At 43.3% G+C, this 19233-nt stretch overlaps 1 long non-coding RNA gene across 1 annotated transcript; it reads right to left on the reverse strand.

Annotated features, from left to right (window-relative positions):
• Window positions 1-2105: 2105 nt before the first annotated feature.
• LOC138224274 (uncharacterized) lies at window positions 2106-9552 on the reverse strand. Its single transcript, XR_011182694.1, has 3 exons — window positions 8330-9552; window positions 4162-7946; window positions 2106-3412 (listed from the first exon to the last, which is right to left on the reverse strand). It is a non-coding gene; the product is annotated as an uncharacterized lncRNA (long non-coding RNA).
• Between the last annotated feature and the right edge of the window lie 9681 nt (window positions 9553-19233).

A 19233-nucleotide genomic window follows, 5' to 3' on the forward strand; every position in this document is an offset into this window, starting at 1 on the left:
GACGCGGAAGTCCCGGGTTCGAGCCCCGGACGGTGCAGGGGCCGACCTGATGCGGCAAGGGCGCCCGCCCGAGCCCCCGTTGCGTTACATTGGTGTCAGAAGCGGGGCGGGATAGCCCTTCGCCGGGGACGGCGATTTAAGCGGGGGAGAGTGTAACGCTTACGGCCGACAGGCGCTGTGTAAGAGCCGGCGTACCAGAGCGGGTGACGTCACCGCCCTTCCCTGTGATAGCAGGACCACAGCTACTGGGCTGTAGAGAGATCTCTCTTTGGCTCACGGGGCTAGGTCGCTGCAGAGAGACGCGGAAGTCCCGGGTTCGAGCCCCGGACGGTGCAGGGGCCGACCTGATGCGGCAAGGGCGCCCGCCTGAGCCCCCGTTGCGTTACAATATCGTGGAAGTATCATATTTTTTTAAATACAAACGACATTTTCATATTACTTTCAATGGGTTTAAATGTTGCATGGTGTTACTTCTTTAAAAGTAATGTCAATATTAGTTTCCTTCTTTACATTAGCTTTCAGAGTTGCTGTCACAAAAGTCACAGTTACCATCTGTTTTGATTTTCAATCTCTGCACAACGAGGATCTGTAAGGAGGCGCTTCAAGATTCGCCGCCATAGACTCGTGTATCTCTGTCGAAAGTGCAGTTCTTTTTGAACTCTTGTAGCAATAAAAATAGATACGATACAAAACAAGAGTATATATAGCAAATCAATAATGTCATCAGGGGTACATAGATAGTATAAAATATTTACACTTCTGAAAAAAAAAATCAATATCTGCACAACAAGTCTTCGACAGCGCTTTGAGACTCACCGCCATAGACTCGTGTATCTCTGTCGCCACCCAGTGGCCATTTCTCGGAAGTGTCACCGCCCGCCGTAATTCAGTGCAGTCCCGGAATAGAAATTCTGATTGGACGAGAGCCGTATCCATCCCGCCTCCTGCCGAAACTCGGCGCTGATTGGTTATGACCCGAGTCACTCAAGGTGGGGGCGGTATTTCCGTTTAAGAACACGGAAGTCCGCGGTGATTGGCTAGGAGTTGTGTCACTCACCCAACGAAAAGGAAGTCCCGCCTTTTCCCACCCAACGGCGTTGATTGGACAAACCGTGCGTCACTCTTATGACGTCACTTAACCACGACGGATCCGGATCTGATGCGTGATTAGCGCGACAGCCGGTCCGTCGCTGAGATCGGTGTGGAGCCGCGGCCCAGGATGCTATGGTTCCGCTCTCTGCTCGTCAAGCACTGCGGACTCACGGAAAACCGTATTGCAGGGCCGAGAGTTATTGAACTCCAGACGTCGCCGGAGAGTTACTTTACTGGCGAGTCGCCTCACGTTGTTGATTAATTCGACCTTATTGTGTTTTCTCTTCTTTAACATTTATATTGCAATAGTAAAAATGCTATTCAATGCACACAAGAGTACATTACAGATCTTACATTACAGACCGGGGTACATTATACAGGCAAATACAGACTAGGTAAGCACAGCTTTCATGTTGGGACATTTAGAAATAGTTTGGAGACGTGCCCTCATGTGTTTCAGATGTGACTTCTTTCCATTTGGAAGCGCCTTACTTCTACCAAGGAAAGAAAAGGCTTCGATAACGAGATCGTAATGAAGAAATAGTAACGATCATTTCAGTGCATTCTGACATTTATTGCTGAGAAATAGGTGTTATTTTACTGCTGTTATATTGGGCGAGATTTCAAACGGATAATCAAACGAGAACGGGTTTGCCCTGGAATCCATTCCACTGCCGAAACTGAAAGTCAGAGCAACAGAACGGACGTATTGTAAGGCGATTGTGGTGTTGCTCGACCACATCAATTAGGCGAGAAGTACACTCTGCTACTACGACATACGGTCTAATTATTAAATGCTCGATTATTTTTTATCTTTAGGCTATGTACACATATTATAACGAGCAAGTATAATGATTAAGTCAGTGATACATTATATGTTATATTCGGTTCAGCAGTATTGAGCAGTAAAATAACATCTATTTCTCACCAATAAATGTCCGAATTAGAAACCTTCTTTACACAATTGTGCCGATCAATTCAGTGTTTTAATAACAGGACAAAAAAACAAACGTGAGGTTTCTGGGCTGCTTTGAAAAAGACAATTATCATCTATATTACTTTTAAATCTCTGCACACTATGTATCTTTACCGGGTCGATTCAATGTACAATATTGTAATGACGCCTTAACCTTATTATTCATACAAAATGTGTTTGACAATCGTCATGTTTTATTCCACTCAGTTTCCCCAAAGAGGTGCTCCAAAATAGTTTGACAAGATATTGTGAGATTGCAAGAGGGATCTTAAGTATTTATTAGTACAAGTAGAACTAAATTGTTTTCCTTGTAGTCTAATAAAGGTTGTAAATCCTTCTATAGTTTCTGATGGGCTACTGTTAGTTTCTTAAAAGCATCAATACCTCTCTAGGAGTAGCTCTGGTTACGACGGATTGTTATCAGACTTATCACAAACATTATATCTATTCATAAAATCTTCTTGATTCTACATTTCATCATCCACACCAGTTAATTTGTTGACCCCACTTATACTATTTTAAACCCAGTTTTCAAAGCACGGGTTTATTTTTTCTCTGTATTCTAGATGATGATATCAATGGGAGGTATGTTTATCTATAAGAGACCACGTGAGGAGAACTTCTTCATGGAAGCTGGTACGTTTTGGGGGGGTTTCCAGCATCCAAATGACATTCAAGTAAAAAGTCTATACCCGCTAGTTCCTGAATGATTGAATTAGGGGAAACATACACCACCTACTTTGCTTAATTTTGTAAATAATACTCTGTCGGTATCAGTATTAGATGCTCTAAACCCTGTAGCATTTAGGCCTCCTTCTGCCTGTGTTTGACAAATAACAACCATGAATATTTTTTTTTATTTTACAGTAGTAAAGAACATCAAATCACATCTCTTTTTGGATTTTTGAAAATCTTAATACCAAGATATTTAATCACATCTTTTACATGTATATTACGTATGGTGCAGACACTTTCCAACAGCCACCAGTTCACTTTTCTGATATGTAAAGAAAGACCAGATACAGAGGAAATGACTTGTAAACGCATTTAATTGCTTTGTCTACATCTGTGTGCTTTCTCAGAGAGACAGTTGTATCCTCAGCCAATTGGGAACACCTTTAATCTCTTTATCCCGTACTTGAACACCCTGAAACTATTTGTTATAGGAGCGTAGGCAGTGGGAAGAGGAGTGGGCTCGTGTCGAATTGCCTTACCCGTTCCCAATCTGCAGGAGGTCCCACGACGGCAGGTAGCTGCTCCAGTCGCTGGAGCTCAGTTCGCTGTCGAGGGAGGACGAGGGCTCTGGCTCGGGGGAATCACGGCTCCACAGCTCCTGTGCAAGCACTCACAAAACAATAACCAGGAGACGGTATAAGAAAAAGTATTGTAAGACTTGCAGAGTAGATTTGAATAGACAATGGATGTCACACTGCGTGCTTGAATATCACGAGATTCAGTTCATTCTTTCCTGCAGGTTAACTTCCTGTTTGACATTGTACCGCTGTCACTTCTTTACAAACTCATAACTCGCCGTGTTCAATTTTGTGTTGAGTTACAGGAACCTCAGCATCAGATGAAATATTCTCCAGCGCCCCAGGGAGACTGGGGGACTTGCCAGATTTTCAGCTTTATTACTGGGTCCTTCGGCTCAGGGCTGTTGAGCAAAGTGCTCCCCTCTGCTGGAGAGCCACAGGGGCACTACAGAGCGGCCTTGTCTTCCCTGCTCCTGCCCGTGCCTGTGGACGGCCAGTGTGACCGCGTGCGAGACAAAGTAGTGCATTCGTGGTGTAAATACAGAACGTTCACTAGCTGACTGAGGAAAGTTACAGAGACGGGAGTATACGTTCTGAAATAATGTGAACCACTGTTACTACACACAGACAGACTACTCAAAAATCGTGTGGCTTTTTAAGGTCATTTTGTCTGCCTAAAGTATGTTAGATTTGTCACAGCAAAGAGTTTGAATACTTACAGAATGCAGCAGCTAGAATTGTTACTTGGAGCAACAGGTATGACCACATAACCCCCATACTTATCTCTCTTCATTGGCTTCCTATCATGTACGGGGCGGACTTCAAACTCCTTCTACTTACTTACAAGGCTCTCAGAGGTCAGGCACCTGTCCTGCCTCGCAGGGATGCTGCAGAGGAGAAATACCGTACACAGCATGGTTTCAGGGGCATCGTGGATACAGCTGTCGTTTAGGAGGGTTCTGCTGGTCTGCAGAGACCTGCATGGGGTACTGACATACAGACGACGTGATGGATGGATGGATTGATTAAAACCCGCATTCATTTCTTTCTTTTTTTTTAATGATATAATATTAGCATGCCCAAAGGGGTTGGGCAGCCAGTTGACCTTGGACCCCTAGAGGATTTTATTCTCCTTACTGAGGAGCCTTTGGTTCCTTTCCTCCATTGTCTTCAGTTCTGTATTCACAAAATGTATATTTACTTGCACTGTTAAGCACCTTGGGGCAACCTTGTTGTGAAAGGCGCTATATGAAAATAAATTGAATTGAATGACAGAGTCACGGCTTTTCCAGTTTCCTCTCCTATTATCTTCTTTATCTGCACTCTAAAGCACAGCGAAACCTTGAACCTTTCAACTGGACCACTGCCGTTCTACATCACAATGACTTTAACTAGGACGGAGACTTGAATGGGATGAAAAAGGAAAAGGCATTATTTGCAGGAAGAAATTAAACTGTTACACCTGATCACTTGCTAAACAAAGTGATTCACTGGAGTGGAGGCGGTGAAAGCTTTGTGAATCAACTTACAAAAGGATACATGTAAGAAACGTAGCTCCCATATTTAACCCTTGAAAAATCTCTGAGTGTTATGTGCAGGTGAAAGTATTGTTCAATTATTCTAATAAAGCTCACTCAACTAAGACCCATGTTGGAAAAGTACCAGAGTATTCTCATCTAAGAGGAAATACTAACAAGTAGGATGTTAAAATGAAAAGCATTAAAAACTGAATGATCTTCAGTAGCGAAACGATTACTGAGCTCTGGGTCACGGTGCTCTTCAAAAAAAAATCAAATTTGAGCAGAGACGCCCATGGACAACAGGTGAGTGAATGAGTTGTTTATTTTGTTTCCTGTGAATTATGTAGAATTCACAACGTTTTCCATTTGTACAGGAAAACCATTGCGAGCAGATTCACTTCTTCTGCACTAGAATGAATGATTTCCATCTTCACTCTAGGGTACTGTGCTTTATAGCACTGTATTGTATTCTGCATATATGTCTGTTATGTATACATTTTCTTTCTCACTTTGTCTCTCTATCCATTTGTATCAGTTTTTTGGAGAGCACCATCACACCAGCATCACAACATTTATTCTACTGCCTTATTAAGCAAATGTCTCTGCTAAATTATTTTTATATACAAAACAAGACCACGCATTGAGCAGAGCAACTGAGCAAAAGCACACTATCGATCTATCCAACCCAGAAAAGCACACATCTCTGTGATACAGAGGCTAAGGCAACATGTGAGTAAAGGATTTTGAATCAGCAATTGCGCTGATGAGCCAGTCAGCAATTTTTCAGAAACAGCAAAAATGTCGTCAGCCTCCAGGAGCTGCAGAAGCTTGTGAGATATAAAGGAGTGAAACCAGGGCAGGAGAAACCGATTCCTTCTGCAGGAAGCTGAGGAAAAAGATGCACACCCTGCAGACTGAAAGGAAGACAGCACAAACTATCGGTCATGTCAGCCTAGAAGAAAGTGTAGTGCAGTGTGAGTTGCAACTAAGTTTTTGTTCAATATTTGTTTTGTCTGAAAGAGTCTATTTTGATTAGATGCATGCAACACTATTTCTTTCTCATTCTCTGTCTTTCTATGTCTTATTTGGATCACAAAGCTCATAACCCCGCCAGCTGCTTTGGCTCTGAAAGCATCCCTCAGCAGGGACAGCCCTGATCCCCAAACACAGGGCTGCCCTTCCCACTGGCCGTCTGCTCTCTGCCCAGAGGAAGTAGCGTTTCTGCCCCGCAGCTGTGTGAGAGAAGATGAGCTGAGAGCACTAACCCACCTCTGGAGAGGGAAGAGTCTCGGCCGGAGGGGAGCAGGAGCTGCCGGGCTGCCGCAGACAAGGCGCCGCTGAAATGACAGAGAAATCTTTTAGAATCAAACGTCACCTGGCTCAGTGTTTAAGCTGTAGTACACGATCACATTAGATTATTAAAACATGCAGACTGCCATTTCCATTCTGTACAAACAAAGGGTTTTCCATTGTAGAAAACACCACCGCATATCCAAAGCGGAGTGCACTGGGACTGCAGTCCAGAGAAACCCATCATGTTACAAGAACTGGAGGCCATTTCACACCAAAACTGTACAATAGGATTCTTTCTGCACACCCAGTACTGGGGGCTGTGTCGGAGGCTCCTCACCGGAAGAGACTTGCATTCCTGTTGGCTCCTCTCGTTCTGTGATGATTTTAGCCGTCGAATCGGGCAGGAGGCAGGCGCTCTTCGGGAGCTCTCGTCCCGTGCTATAACTCGGACCACGCGATGGCACAACCGCTTCCTCCGTACAAACAGAAACCCCAACAAGAAATCTGCGCACACTTGGACTCCTGCTGCAGCTGAGCAGTCACGCACACACCTCCTGTTGCTCCCAGAGAGAAACAGGCCCAGGGTCCCAGCGCTGCCACCCGCTGCGCCGCGTCTCTCACCTTTTCACCTCCACATGCAGATCATGACGCGACCGGAGACTCGCCGATTAGATAAAAAAAGCCATCTGTTTCAACAACTTTTACAGCTCCGTTGACACGGCAACCACGTTTTATTGACAAAGTAAAATAAACACAGGAGAAAAGTTTGCAAACAAGACGGGAGCTAAAAGAAACACGAGGACAGTGGGTTTGCTTTATGTGCCGGGTCGATAAACCAGCGCTGCAGACACGTGAATAAAAGAAAACATACACACAAGGGAACACAGAAGAGAGAGATAGAAATACAAGAGACGATAAATACGCTGAAATTGTATTAATATAATTAATTCTTACGTTCAATCAAATCAGCGAAACACGGGGGCAGGGCAGCCCAGTGAACTAGAGACTACATTACCCATAAGCCCTGTGGGCGACAACATTTTAACGTCATCGACTCGCGTCTTTTGTATTTTTTATGAGATCAAAAACTACAAGAAAACATAACGCAGCAATCGTATTGTGAGGGATACATGCAATAATACATGTACAGTTAGTGGAAAAAAAGATTAAACAAGGTAAATGCAGAAGGGTCCATCCATGCTTCAACGTTCTTACTTCTAGACACAGTACGTCTTTACATCTGTTTGAAACTGTTCAAACAGGGTCTCCTGGACACCATTCCGTTAATAATTATGTTGCGCAAGTATAATAATTTTTAAAAATACAAACGATATTTTCATCTTCCTTTCAAGGGGATTAAAATGTAACAAATGTATTCCTTTAAAAGTAAATTAGTCTCTTTCTTTATATAAGTTTGTAAAAAAAAGTCCTGAATTTTTAAAACATTTCTGAGGTACAGAATTTTCAGAGAACCCAAACACCGGAAATAAAAAGATGCCAAAGACCAGCTCTAATCGTGCCATATATTAAAAAAAAACTAAGAATTTTTTATTCCTTTTTTTCCTCCAAGATAAAAGATAGTCCATTCATTTATGCTTCTTTTTTTTGGCAAAGCCGCACGTCTCCCGCCTCCTGCTGAAATCTCAGCGCCGATTGGACAAAACCTGCTCACAGTCCGGATCCAGTGGAAGGCTGATCCAGTCTGGGTTTTCCTTAGCCGACAGTCCGGATCCAGTGGAAGGCTGATCCACACCGGGTTTTCCTTAGCCGGCAGTCCGGGTCCAGTGAAAGGCTTTTCCACTCCGGGTTTCCCTTAGCCGACAGGGAGAGAAGGAATCATGACATTGAATACGGGAACAGTGGAGCTGGCGAGATTCAGGGAGGGTTTTCCGGACACATTTGAGTTGATAGTGGAATACACGTTTTTCTTATTTCGCATCAGGAATTTCTGTTGTAAATGTGAATTAGGTTTCTTATTCTAATTCCACACTTCACAAGGATCCCTATCTCATGTCTCTCCAGCGCTGGCTGGGATTACCATTTCAGTGGGCCAGCACTAAGAAACAGGTCTGCACCACCCAGAAAGACAGATTAATTTTTTTCTGTTCAAGCAAGATTGTCAGCTTGTGCCACTGTGAAATCACTTAAAGGTTATTCCTCAGAGACCAGCTCTGCCCCTGTGTTGTTCTACTTACTGTAGTTTTGCAGGACTGAGGCTACAAAGACCTGGCTGTCCATCTTGAAAGGGGCATCACTGTTCCATTTCAGATGGGACACAAGCAGGCAGCCAAAGGGAGCAGAAAACACACTGAGGTGCTGGATCATTCAGGCACATTGTGTCATTGAGAGAAGCTGCTGTAGGAAACCGGAGAAACTGTGCAGAGCTGACCTGGAGACGTGGAGGACATGAGCCAGACAGATGTTCTACTTTAACACTGAAAAGCAAACCTTAATACTGTGCGTAAAAGGCAGAGCTGGGGTGATAAAGGAGAGTCAGAGCAGTGCAGAGAGAGGGCAGGGGAGGTCCAGTCAGTCAAGATGAAGACTAGACAGTGAGAGAGGGACTCTGCAATGGGAGAGAAACTAATGTAGCATTAGTATGAGACCAGTCCCTGCGTCAACAGCACAGGCCAACAGAGGAAGGGAGGAAATCAACAGTTTAGGATTCTATATGTGTATTACAAATGAGAAAGTAATAAAGTCCGGCTGTGCCAGGAGATATTTCACACTGTAACGACCTAAGAAAAGCAGTTCATCAGCCTGACAAAGTTTTATTTATCTCATATTCCTTCTTCTTATATTTTTCCACTTTTTGCACAAATCCAAGTAATTATGATCTTTTCTTGATTTTCTTTTCCTGGAAACTAGTTAAGAGATCAGGAGCTCTTGGGATCCTAAGAGGCGACCACTGCATTTAAACGTGAAAGAGTTTTTAATACCATAAACCGATATTGCACTAACCGGAAGCCTTTCCAAATCCTACATGAAAACAGCCAGCTTCCCACTTTACAACGCCAGCACGAGTCCGATACAGACGGCTGCATTGGACAGTTTCCCGCACATCAGAGACACTCTGTGCAGAATATTAAATAAAGTTCACGATGTACGGAAATACACTGTGTACGTCTTTCCAGACCCTATTCCACTGTTCAGGCCCCAGATGTTCAGCCAGGTCCTTCTCCCAGATCAACTCAACCGCATGACATGCCGATACTCCAGAGTTCCTGTTAATTCAATATAGCTGACAGTCTACATGCGCATACGTTTTAAATACACCTGTGAGCTTGCAAGAACTGCACTGTGAGCTGCAAATCACTTTTTGTTTGATGGCATTTTTTGTCAAATACACTCTGTGCTGAAAATTAAATTATAGACACTTATGATGAACAGAAAGAGACCCTTTTGTATTTCGATATAGTTTAAGGGCTACATGTTTAAAAGTTTTAAAGATCGCTGTAAGTCTCTCCTCAATTCTGACACTATTAGGTGAAGAGTATTTTTACAAAGTAAAGTACAGCTCATACATGTTAGTCTTGAAAGAATCTAGGAGGTTTATTTGGGGACTAAACAATTATACGAATATTTGTGGATGTAATTAATTGTTAAGATCTCTGTTGCAAGATGACAATATCCTCGCTGTTACAGTATATTGGAATTTATCATTTGTAAATTGGGTTGTTTTGAAAAAATGTGGATGCTGCCCACCCGAAAAGAACTACCAGAACTAACACAAAAACACAACCACACTACTCTGATCTGTGAGCTTTTTGGACAAGCACACGTTCAAGAAGAAAAGCACAAACGCAAACAGACAACTCTCAGACATTGGAGGATACTTTCAATGCATACATTCTATATATCCTATATAATGTAATCTATAGGAGTCCATAAATCAAAACTATTTCTAGGAACAATGGAATCATTGAAATGAATGAAAACCAGCCTCCAGAATGGATCAGTCTGGAAAACATACTGTGAAAATGTCTACCGACAGATCCCAGACACAGAAGCATTAGACCAGAACAACATATATGAAAACCGGAAAATATTCCAATTGGCTATAAGAGACCACCCAACCCCTTAGACTCCCCAGTCACTGAGCAGGAGCCACTAGACAAACTCCAGGCCCTCAGACCACGAAAGGCCTGTGGCCAAGACACAGTCGACAACACTTGACTCAACTGAAGAACAACACTTTGAAACACAACCAGCTACACATACCTCTGACTGACAATCAGTTCATCTGGGGGTTTTCCTGACAGTGAAGTCACTGAAGGACCAGGCACACAGGGCTTTCCATGCCAGTAAAAGGAGGCTCTACAACATCAATCCCCCAATACAATTGGCTCTGAATATTAAAAGTGCAATCAAACCCTTTGCCCTATGCAGCAGGGAAGTGTGGGATCCCTTCACTGAGCAAGATGACACTAAATGGGACAAACAGCCTGTAGATACTCCACGCACAGAGTTCTGTAAAAACATCCTCCCAACTGGAATGCCACAGAATCCTAAACAGACAATACACGCAACACACACTAACTCTGTTAACCATAACATTATGCGATGGTACCATTCATTTTTAACAAATCATACACAGTATGTCAGGCTCAACAAAACTCTTTCCACGTCACGATCTATGAGCACAGGTGCCCCTCAGGGCTGTGTGAGCTCTCCAGTGCTGTTCACACTTTATACAAATGATTGTACAAGCAGTAGTCAAAGCATCTTCATTTTCACATTCTCAGACAATACAGCTGTCCTGAACAGCATCGCCAGTTAATGCATAGAGGTAGCAGCTTATCTGTATACATGTCAGAAGTCCAAAGGTTTGTGCAATGGCATGACAACAATAGCCTAATTCTCAATGTTAAAAAAACAAACGAAATAGTCTTTGATCCCAGAGCAGTTGGTGATCACACGCATGTAGTTATCCACAATGAATTTGTCACTCAGGTTGACGGATACGATCAAGTGCGATCAGGTGGGGATTTTGTTTTCCTGGGGGGGGTTTAGTGGTGCACCTTGACTTGCAAATTCATTTTTATTTGATGACAATGTTTTGAGTTGTTTTAAAGAACTTACTGTTTTGATTAGATGTATCAGAGACTGTGACTCTGCTTTTAGCTTCCCATTCCTTCCAAACAAAGGGTCTTCTGTTATAGAGAACAGCACAGCATATCCAAAGCGAAGCGCAAGGGGGCTGCAGTCCAGAGAAACCTGTAAGTTTACAAAGAATGGAGGCAATTTCACACCTCTGGTTGTGCCAGAGGGTCCTCAGTGGAAGAGATACCGGGGTCCCCAGCACTGCTGTCAGCTCTTCTGTACTCCTCCTATGCTAACAACTGTGTATCTACTGCTGACTCTGTGAAATGAATCAAGTCTGCAGATGATCCCACCGGAATAAAAAAAAAATCTGTAGAGGAAGGAGGTCATTGCTATAGTCAGCACCCCAGAAATCCGGACCCACGAGAACATAAGCAGAGCATGCAAACTCCACACACACAGCACCCCCGGAAACCAGACCCACGAGAACAGGGGCAGAGCATGCAAACTCCACGCAGACAGCACCCCAGGAATTAAATCCAGGGTCTCAGTGCTGGAACCCACTGCGCCGCCGTCTCTCACCTCCACATGCAGGAGACATGCAGGTCTCGACCGGAGACCGGAGACTCCTCACTCCTGCAGTAACACACCCAGCAGGACTCGCTCATGGTCCAGTGAGCCCAGCGCTGATGTGTCCCTGATAGTCCTGTCCCACAGCCTGCGAGTCACCGTTTCTTCCTTTTCTTCCGCATAATGTCCACAAAATACTCCAGCTAGCGCTTTCTAGACTAACGTTTCTGCTTTGCTCGCTGATTAGATTAAAAAAGCCGTCTGTTTATCTGCTGGAGGTCAGATCGCAACAACTTCTGCAGCACCGTTTCCCCGGCAACCACGTTTTATTTAACAAAGTAAAATAAACACAGGAGAAAAGTTTGCAAACATGCAGGCAGGATGAGCGCTGCAGACACAGGCTTGTGAAATACACAGAACAGAAAACAGAAAGAAAAATACACACTAGAGTACACATAACACAATCAGGGGGACACAATACTCCTGCCCTTTACACAAACAGGTCGGCGCAGCTGTCATGATGTCTCATTTACAAAGAGTCTGAAGATTTGCTCGTCTCTTCCCAGAGCAGCTTCACTCCGGAGAGCAAGAAACAGCTCCTGCCGAGTCCGTCTTGCAAGAGAGACATAGAAATCCGCGACACGATTAAACGCTGAAATTGTAGAATTAATTCTGATGCTCAATCAAATCTGCGGAACGCGTGGGCAGCGCACGTGTTCTGTAGTGCGCTATAGAGCACTAGAGAGACTACATCTCCCACAAGCCCTGTGGGCGAGTTCCTTTTGACGTCATCGATTCGCGTCTTTTTTCTTTTTAATTAGAACAACAATACATGCCATAAAAACAAGAATACATATAACATAGAGTATAGTGAGGGGTACATACGATAATACATGTACATGTTATGCAAAAAGATGAAACAAGTAATCTTGTTTAATAGTAAACAAAAACAGATAAGGTCCGTACATGTTTCAAATTGTCTGTACAAACGCATTTACATCCGTTTTAAAGTGTTTAAACATGGGTCTCCTCCCACAGCATTTCGTTAGTTATTATATCGTGGAAGTATCATATTTTTTTAAATACAAACGACATTTTCATATTACTTTCAATGGGTTTAAATGTTGCATGGTGTTACTTCTTTAAAAGTAATGTCAATATTAGTTTCCTTCTTTACATTAGCTTTCAGAGTTGCTGTCACAAAAGTCACAGTTACCATCTGTTTTGATTTTCAATCTCTGCACAACGAGGATCTGTAAGGAGGCGCTTCAAGATTCGCCGCCATAGACTCGTGTATCTCTGTCGAAAGTGCAGTTCTTTTTGAACTCTTGTAGCAATAAAAATAGATACGATACAAAACAAGAGTATATATAGCAAATCAATAATGTCATCAGGGGTACATAGATAGTATAAAATATTTACACTTCTGAAAAAAAAAATCAATATCTGCACAACAAGTCTTCGACAGCGCTTTGAGACTCACCGCCATAGACTCGTGTATCTCTGTCGCCACCCAGTGGCCATTTCTCGGAAGTGTCACCGCCCGCCGTAATTCAGTGCAGTCCCGGAATAGAAATTCTGATTGGACGAGAGCCGTATCCATCCCGCCTCCTGCCTAAACTCGGCGCTGATTGGTTATGACCCGAGTCACTCAAGGTGGGGGCGGTATTTCCGTTTAAGTACACGGAAGTCCGCGGTGATTGGCTAGGAGTTGTGTCACTCACCCAACGAAAAGGAAGTCCCGCCTTTTCCCACCCAACGGCGTTGATTGGACAAACCGTGCGTCACTCTTATGACGTCACTTAACCACGACGGATCCGGATCTGATGCGTGATTAGCGCGACAGCCGGTCCGTCGCTGAGATCGGTGTGGAGCCGCGGCCCAGGATGCTATGGTTCCGCTCTCTGCTCGTCAAGCACTGCGGACTCACGGAAAACCGTATTGCAGGGCAGAGAGTTATTGAACTCCAGACGTCGCCGGAGAGTTACTTTACTGGCGAGTCGCCTCACGTTGTTGATTAATTCGACCTTATTGTGTTTTCTCTTCTTTAACATTTATATTGCAATAGTAAAAATGCTATTCAATGCACACAAGAGTACATTACAGATCTTACATTACAGACCGGGGTACATTATACAGGCAAATACAGACTAGGTAAGCACAGCTTTCATGTTGGGACATTTAGAAATAGTTTGGAGACGTGCCCTCATGTGTTTCAGATGTGACTTCTTTCCATTTGGAAGCGCCTTACTTCTACCAAGGAAAGAAAAGGCTTCGATAACGAGATCGTAATGAAGAAATAGTAACGATCATTTCATCGATTCTGACATTTATTGCTGAGAAATAGGTGTTATTTTACTGCTGTTATATTGGGCGAGATTTCAAACGGATAATCAAACGAGAACGGGTTTGCCCTGGAATCCATTCCACTGCCGAAACTGAAAGTCAGAGCAACAGAACGGACGTATTGTAAGGCGATTGTGGTGTTGCTCGACCACATCAATTAGGCGAGAAGTACACTCTGCTACTACGACATACGGTCTAATTATTAAATGCTCGATTATTTTTTATCTTTAGGCTATGTACACATATTATAACGAGCAAGTATAATGATTAAGTCAGTGATACATTATATGTTATATTCGGTTCAGCAGTATTGAGCAGTAAAATAACATCTATTTCTCACCAATAAATGTCCGAATTAGAAACCTTCTTTACACAATTGTGCCGATCAATTCAGTGTTTTAATAACAGGACAAAAAAACAAACGTGAGGTTTCTGGGCTGCTTTGAAAAAGACAATTATCATCTATATTACTTTTAAATCTCTGCACACTATGTATCTTTACCGGGTCGATTCAATGTACAATATTGTAATGACGCCTTAACCTTATTATTCATACAAAATGTGTTTGACAATCGTCATGTTTTATTCCACTCAGTTTCCCCAAAGAGGTGCTCCAAAATAGTTTGACAAGATATTGTGAGATTGCAAGAGGGATCTTAAGTATTTATTAGTACAAGTAGAACTAAATTGTTTTCCTTGTAGTCTAATAAAGGTTGTAAATCCTTCTATAGTTTCTGATGGGCTACTGTTAGTTTCTTAAAAGCATCAATACCTCTCTAGGAGTAGCTCTGGTTACGACGGATTGTTATCAGACTTATCACAAACATTATATCTATTCATAAAATCTTCTTGATTCTACATTTCATCATCCACACCAGTTAATTTGTTGACCCCACTTATACTATTTTAAACCCAGTTTTCAAAGCACGGGTTTATTTTTTCTCTGTATTCTAGATGATGATATCAATGGGAGGTATGTTTATCTATAAGAGACCACGTGAGGAGAACTTCTTCATGGAAGCTGGTACGTTTTGGGGGGGTTTCCAGCATCCAAATGACATTCAAGTAAAAAGTCTATACCCGCTAGTTCCTGAATGATTGAATTAGGGGAAACATACACCACCTACTTTGCTTAATTTTGTAAATAATACTCTGTCGGTATCAGTATTAGATGCTCTAAACCCTGTAGCATTTAGGCCTCCTTCTGCCTGTGTTTGACAAATAACAACCATGAATATTTTTTTTTATTTTACAGTAGTAAAGAACATCAAATCACATCTCTTTTTGGATTTTTGAAAATCTTAATACCAAGATATTTAATCACATCTTTTACATGTATATTACGTATGGTGCAGACACTTTCCAACAGCCACCAGTTCACTTTTCTGATATGTAAAGAAAGACCAGATACAGAGGAAATGACTTGTAAACGCATTTAATTGCTTTGTCTACATCTGTGTGCTTTCTCAAAGAGACAGTTGTATCCTCAGCCAATTGGGAACACCTTTAATCTCTTTATCCCGTACTTGAACACCCTGAAACTATTTGTTATAGGAGCGTAGGCAGTGGGAAGAGGAGTGGGCTCGTGTCGAATTGCCTTACCCGTTCCCAATCTGCAGGAGGTCCCACGACGGCAGGTAGCTGCTCCAGTCGCTGGAGCTCAGTTCGCTGTCGAGGGAGGACGAGGGCTCTGGCTCGGGGGAATCACGGCTCCACAGCTCCTGTGCAAGCACTCACAAAACAATAACCAGGAGACGGTATAAGAAAAAGTATTGTAAGACTTGCAGAGTAGATTTGAATAGACAATGGATGTCACACTGCGTGCTTGAATATCACGAGATTCAGTTCATTCTTTCCTGCAGGTTAACTTCCTGTTTGACATTGTACCGCTGTCACTTCTTTACAAACTCATAACTCGCCGTGTTCAATTTTGTGTTGAGTTACAGGAACCTCAGCATCAGATGAAATATTCTCCAGCGCCCCAGGGAGACTGGGGGACTTGCCAGATTTTCAGCTTTATTACTGGGTCCTTCGGCTCAGGGCTGTTGAGCAAAGTGCTCCCCTCTGCTGGAGAGCCACAGGGGCACTACAGAGCGGCCTTGTCTTCCCTGCTCCTGCCCGTGCCTGTGGACGGCCAGTGTGACCGCGTGCGAGACAAAGTAGTGCATTCGTGGTGTAAATACAGAACGTTCACTAGCTGACTGAGGAAAGTTACAGAGACGGGAGTATACGTTCTGAAATAATGTGAACCACTGTTACTACACACAGACAGACTACTCAAAAATCGTGTGGCTTTTTAAGGTCATTTTGTCTGCCTAAAGTATGTTAGATTTGTCACAGCAAAGAGTTTGAATACTTACAGAATGCAGCAGCTAGAATTGTTACTTGGAGCAACAGGTATGACCACATAACCCCCATACTTATCTCTCTTCATTGGCTTCCTATCATGTACGGGGCGGACTTCAAACTCCTTCTACTTACTTACAAGGCTCTCAGAGGTCAGGCACCTGTCCTGCCTCGCAGGGATGCTGCAGAGGAGAAATACCGTACACAGCATGGTTTCAGGGGCATCGTGGATACAGCTGTCGTTTAGGAGGGTTCTGCTGGTCTGCAGAGACCTGCATGGGGTACTGACATACAGACGACGTGATGGATGGATGGATTGATTAAAACCCGCATTCATTTCTTTCTTTTTTTTTAATGATATAATATTAGCATGCCCAAAGGGGTTGGGCAGCCAGTTGACCTTGGACCCCTAGAGGATTTTATTCTCCTTACTGAGGAGCCTTTGGTTCCTTTCCTCCATTGTCTTCAGTTCTGTATTCACAAAATGTATTTTTACTTGCACTGTTAAGCACCTTGGGGCAACCTTGTTGTGAAAGGCGCTATATGAAAATAAATTGAATTGAATGACAGAGTCACGGCTTTTCCAGTTTCCTCTCCTATTATCTTCTTTATCTGCACTCTAAAGCACAGCGAAACCTTGAACCTTTCAACTGGACCACTGCCGTTCTAGATCACAATGACTTTAACTAGGACGGAGACTTGAATGGGATGAAAAAGGAAAAGGCATTATTTGCAGGAAGAAATTAAACTGTTACACCTGATCACTTGCTAAACAAAGTGATTCACTGGAGTGGAGGCGGTGAAAGCTTTGTGAATCAACTTACAAAAGGATACATGTAAGAAACGTAGCTCCCATATTTAACCCTTGAAAAATCTCTGAGTGTTATGTGCAGGTGAAAGTATTGTTCAATTATTCTAATAAAGCTCACTCAACTAAGACCCATGTTGGAAAAGTACCAGAGTATTCTCATCTAAGAGGAAATACTAACAAGTAGGATGTTAAAATGAAAAGCATTAAAAACTGAATGATCTTCAGTAGCGAAACGATTACTGAGCTCTGGGTCACGGTGCTCTTCAAAAAAAAATCAAATTTGAGCAGAGACGCCCATGGACAACAGGTGAGTGAATGAGTTGTTTATTTTGTTTCCTGTGAATTATGTAGAATTCACAACGTTTTCCATTTGTACAGGAAAACCATTGCGAGCAGATTCACTTCTTCTGCACTAGAATGAATGATTTCCATCTTCACTCTAGGGTACTGTGCTTTATAGCACTGTATTGTATTCTGCATATATGTCTGTTATGTATACATTTTCTTTCTCACTTTGTCTCTCTATCCATTTGTATCAGTTTTTTGGAGAGCACCATCACACCAGCATCACAACATTTATTCTACTGCCTTATTAAGCAAATGTCTCTGCTAAATTATTTTTATATACAAAACAAGACCACGCATTGAGCAGAGCAACTGAGCAAAAGCACACTATCGATCTATCCAACCCAGAAAAGCACACATCTCTGTGATACAGAGGCTAAGGCAACATGTGAGTAAAGGATTTTGAATCAGCAATTGCGCTGATGAGCCAGTCAGCAATTTTTCAGAAACAGCAAAAATGTCGTCAGCCTCCAGGAGCTGCAGAAGCTTGTGAGATATAAAGGAGTGAAACCAGGGCAGGAGAAACCGATTCCTTCTGCAGGAAGCTGAGGAAAAAGATGCACACCCTGCAGACTGAAAGGAAGACAGCACAAACTATCGGTCATGTCAGCCTAGAAGAAAGTGTAGTGCAGTGTGAGTTGCAACTAAGTTTTTGTTCAATATTTGTTTTGTCTGAAAGAGTCTATTTTGATTAGATGCATGCAACACTATTTCTTTCTCATTCTCTGTCTTTCTATGTCTTATTTGGATCACAAAGCTCATAACCCCGCCAGCTGCTTTGGCTCTGAAAGCATCCCTCAGCAGGGACAGCCCTGATCCCCAAACACAGGGCTGCCCTTCCCACTGCCCGTCTGCTCTCTGCCCAGTGGAAGTAGCGTTTCTACCCGCAGCTGTGTGAGAGAAGATGAGCTGAGAGCACTAACCCACCTCTGGAGAGGGAAGAGTCTCGGCCGGAGGGGAGCAGGAGCTGCCGGGCTGCCGCAGACAAGGCGCCGCTGAAATGACAGAGAAATCTTTTAGAATCAAACGTCACCTGGCTCAGTGTTTAAGCTGTAGTACACGATCACATTAGATTATTAAAACATGCAGACTGCCATTTCCATTCTGTACAAAGGGTTTTCCATTGTAGAAAACACCACCGTATATCCAAAGCGGAGTGCACTGGGACTGCAGTCCAGAGAAACCCATCATGTTACAAGAACTGGAGGCCATTTCACACCAAAACCGTAGAACAGGATTCTTTCTGCACACCCAGTACTGGGGGCTGTGTCGGAGGCTCCTCACCGGAAGAGACTTGCATTCCTGTTGGCTCCTCTCGTTCTGTGATGATTTTAGCCGTCGAATCGGGCAGGAGGCAGGCGCTCTTCGGGAGCTCTCGTCCCGTGCTATAACTCGGACCACGCGATGGCACAACCGCTTCCTCCGTACAAACAGAAACTTCAAACAACAAACCCCAACAAGAAATCTGTGCACACTTGGACTCCTGCTGCAGCTGAGCAGTCACGCACACACCTCCTGTTGCTCCCAGAGAGAAACAGGCCCAGGGTCCCAGCGCTGCCACCCGCTGCGCCGCGTCTCTCACCTTTTCACCTCCACATGCAGATCATGACGCGACCGGAGACTCGCCGTTTCAACAAC

This window comes from Lepisosteus oculatus, chromosome 19 (genome assembly GCF_040954835.1).
Source record: "Lepisosteus oculatus isolate fLepOcu1 chromosome 19, fLepOcu1.hap2, whole genome shotgun sequence".
Lineage (NCBI taxonomy): Eukaryota > Metazoa > Chordata > Actinopteri > Semionotiformes > Lepisosteidae > Lepisosteus > Lepisosteus oculatus.